We start from the raw sequence: 4515 nt of genomic DNA on the forward strand, positions 1-4515 counted from the left end.
CGTCAAGAACAAGACTATTCTGAAGAACGACCATTCTCATAGCAGACTGTTCCTGGGTCAAGTTCCCCAGGGCTGATGCAGTCTCATTAGCAACTGTTTCTAGAATCCTTGTTAGTCTGCGGATAAGTTTACTATTCTGGACGGGACCTATGAAGAAAAAGAATCCTTTGTTGAAATCTGTATATTGTTCCCAAGCTGTTTCAGTCTGGTCAATGCCAGAGGCATCGAGCCCTCGTCTGTGCCTGATAAGTGCTAGTTGAAGATTTTGATGATAGTTCGATGGGGCCAAGAAAACGGGTGGTAGGAGGAATGATATATAGCACGTCCCACCCCAGTCTAAGGGCAGTTGTACATAGGCTGTCTGGCCACAAATAAAGTAGGTGTGTCGTGATGCTCTGAAGTAAGACTTTCCTTTGTCTTTGAACACTAGTATAATGTTACACTCGCTGTGCCCCAACTGTACAGAGCCTTCTTTTCTGACACACAAGTTCCCTTTTACTGGCAGGACTGTGATTGAGGATGGACCTAAATTGTGTATGGGCTTGACATTCAACACTATAAAGTCAAGGGTCGCATTTCCTTGCAGATACTCTTCATTTTCTAGATCGGTACCTTTCCTTTGGGGAAGACCTTCTTCATCTGGGAAACATGCTTTATTCATGACTTTGTTCAAGTTACCCCATACCCAGTCGCCCCTACATTCCTTGTCTTGACATTCTTTGGCATCACCATTGATGGATGTCATTAAGGCAAACCATGCTCCGCAAGAACCATTATGGGAGAATGGAAAAGGGAAAAGAGGCAACACTCCCTTCACCTTCTGATACGGGGGAAGTCGGCCACAGACCCAACAGTCTGTAGCATTGCTAGTCTGATGTGAATGGTGCAGCATCTGGATAAAAGTATTGTTGCGTAAGGCAAGTCGATACGATAGCTCATGGTATGGCAGATCACTGAATGTGTGTTTTATGGTATCATTGGTAGAGTGTAAGAGTGAGGCAATAGGAGGAAAAATAGCATGTTGTATTAAGCTAATACATATCATCGTGATGCACAGAAGAAATAAAAATATCAGTCACTATACATCTACCACGTAATATTTTACAGTATTTTGTTTTCATCTTGCTCTTTTTCTCATCTCCGGTATCCAAGATCTTACGCGAGCCAGAATACATGTTCAACCGCTTCACCACCTAGTGGACTTAATTGATCAAACGGGTTCTGACTTGTTAGCTCTAAGTTTGGTTTTGTAAGTCTGCTGAGGAGTCTCCTCTAATAAAGTGGGCTCAAAGTCTGAAGTCTTTATGTCTTTTTTAAACGAATCGTTATTCCCAAAGTAGCGTTTGCAATGATGAATATGGACCCATCCTTTTCGTCCTTCCACTTTAACAGCGGTCCTCGTAGTCAATAGTATTAGTTTAGGCGTTTTCCACCTTGGCTCAAGAGGGCTCGTTCTGTCAAAGTTCCTTATAAGAACAAAGTCCCCAGGAGCAAGGGAATGTTCCTTGACCTGGGTGTTGTCAGGGAAGGCGGCAGCAACCTGCGAACGACACGAGAGTAGTGCAGACATCAAGGAAGCCAGGTAATCTGTCAGCATGTTACTATCAACATCAGTGATCTTTTTAGGCATTGGAGTGCCCCACATATTCGGTGGTCTACCAAAGACCACTTCATAGGGAGATAAACCTGTTCTAGAATGGGCTACCATTCGCATGTAAAAGAGGGCAACCGGCAGGGCTACAATCCAATCCACACCTTTGTCTGCGCACATTTTTGCTAGTTTTATTTTTAAGGTCTGATTATGTCTTTCTACAAGGCCTGCTGCCTCAGGATGTCGTACACAATGGAACTTCCAGGTATACCCTAACAGAAGGGACACTTGTTTCATGAGTTCAGAAGAGAAAGGCTGACCGTTGTCGGAATATACGACACGCGGTAATCCATAACGTGGGAAAAACTCTCGCACCAGTTGTCTGGCGGTAGTCACAGCAGTATAATCAGGGACTGGATAGGCCTCTGTCCATCTTGATAGGGAACATACTACTACTAGGACATATTTGTAACCTCTACATCCGTCCATTTGGATATAATCCATTTGAAGGACTTCGAAAGGATGGTCAGGTGGATGGAAACCACCTTGTTCCATCGGAATGCCTTTACCTGGATTGAATTGGCAACAGATCATACATGTTCTGACTTTTTGTTTCGCTGCTGCACGCAGGTGCTTGTTGAACCATATGTTCTGTAAGCTGTCTAGCATTGCTCTCTCTCCTAAGTGTGCAGGGCTATGTGCGGTATTTATAATCACTTGTACCATTGAATCAGGAAGAAACCATGTTTCTTTGCCCTTAGTCATCCAACCCTGATCAGTCAGTACCCCTCCTTGTTCCGACCATTTCTTTAATTCGTCTAGAGTAGCATGTGTCTGTATGTCTTGTACATCCTTGGAAGGATCCCTAACTGTCATGGCTTTGGACCTTAATGGTACCTGTGATTTCGTCATGTCTAGTGGGGTCTGAGCTGTCTGTTTAGCTGTTCGGTCTGCCAGATCATTGCCTTGAGAAATGGTATCTGTGGCTTTAGTATGTGCTTTGCATTTCAGGATAGCTATGGCTGTTGGTAAATGTATCGCTTCCAGAAGGGCATGAATAAGGGGGCCATGCTGTATCTTGGCCCCGTGAGAAGTCAAGAACCCTCTTTCCCTCCATAGGACGCCAAAATCATGAACTACCCCATATGCGTATTGTGAATCAGTGTAAATATTTACTCTCAGGTGCTTAGCTCTTATGCACGCTTGAGTCAGAGCGATGAGCTCTGCTGCTTGTGCTGACAGTATGTCTATTCTTTTAGTCTCTATGATTTCAGTAGCAGTGGTCACTGCATATGCTGCCACTAATTCTCCCGCCCCCGTCCTCATGCATGAGCCGTCAACATAGAGTGTTAGGTCAGGGTCTGGGAGTGCAACATCTGTCAAGTCTTGTCTTGGTTTCGTCACGGTATGTATTACTTCAACACAGTCGTGTGGGGAAACGTTTTCTGTACTGGAGGGCAAAAGAGTAGCAGGATTCAGTATGTTGCATCGTCTGATCTCTATGTGTGGTTGAAATAACGTCAGCTCATAACCTGTCAGTCTCGCTACAGTCAGGTGTTGTGTTTGTGTTCGGTTCAAGAGAACCTCTACTGCGTGTGGTACTTGTACTGTCAGGGGGTGGCCCAGCACTATCGAGTCACTTTGTCTTATGGCTAGGGCTGTTTTTTAGCAACAGATTTTAGGCACGCAGGCAAAGCCTGTGCTACTGGGTCCAATGTACTAGAAAAATAAGCGCAGGGCTTGTGTTTTCCCGCATGATCTTGTGTGAGGACAGATAGTGCTGTTCCATCCCGCTCTGTCACAAAAAGCATAAAAGATTTGTTGTAATCAGGGATTGCTAAAACTGGTGCTTGACATAAAGCTCTTTTTAATTCTTCAAATGCCACAGTGTGTTCTTGTGTCCAAGGGAGGACTTTAGTAGAAGCTACCTCCTGTGTCGTCAATTGTATTAGGGGCTTGGCTATGTGAGCATACTGGGGAATCCATTGCCTGCAATATGAAGTGAGGCCAATGAATGCACGTACCTCCTTTTGTGTCTTGGGCTGTGAAAGACCAGAAATCAATTGAATACGTTCTGGTGTTAGTCGCCTACCCTCCTTGGATAGCAAGTGCCCAAGGTACGCCACTTGCTGTTCACAGAATTGTAACTTCAAAGGGGACACTTTGTGCCCCTTGTCAGCCAGGAAATGTAAAACAGTGAGTGATGCACTTTCACAGTCAGTTTCCGATCGTGCGGTAATGAGAATGTCATCTACATACTGTATCAGTGCTGTAGTGGTAGGCATATGAATACTGTCTATTTGTCTTTTGAGCGCCTGACTGTAGATGCCAGGGCTTTCCGTGAAGCCCTGTGGTGCTCTTGTGAATCTGAAGCTGCGGCCTTTTAAACTGAAACCGAAAAGATATTGGCTGTCCGGATGTATTGGGATACTGAAAAAGGCGTTCTTTAGATCAATAACTGTAAAGAACGTAGCCTTCGCATCAATGGCAGTCAATAATGAAGAAATGTCCGGGACCACAGGGTACTGTGGCACCACACATTTGTTTAATTCTCGCAGGTCCACAACTAATCTATAGACAGGTGGTGCATTGGGATCAGTTCTTTTAAGAATAGGAAGAACAGGTGAATTACATATGTTTGACTCTGTCTCCATCACCACCCCTTGTGCAATGAGTTCATCGATAATTTTCAGCAACCCTACTTCAGCTTCAGGTGGAATTTTATATTGTCGAATCCGCGGCAGCACCACTCCTTCCTTGAGGGTGACCTGGTATGGTGTAATGTTCATGAAACCTACGTCAGTCGGGCCTTGTGCCCATAGGTGCTGTGGTACATTTTGAAGCCTGATGTCAACGTCTTTCATAACAAATGTCCCTTGAAATCACGTAAATACAGTCGGACTCCTTCTGGCGAGCAACAGATA

The sequence above is a fragment of the Triturus cristatus genome, chromosome 1_1 (genome assembly GCF_964204655.1).
Source record: "Triturus cristatus chromosome 1_1, aTriCri1.1, whole genome shotgun sequence".
Lineage (NCBI taxonomy): Eukaryota > Metazoa > Chordata > Amphibia > Caudata > Salamandridae > Triturus > Triturus cristatus.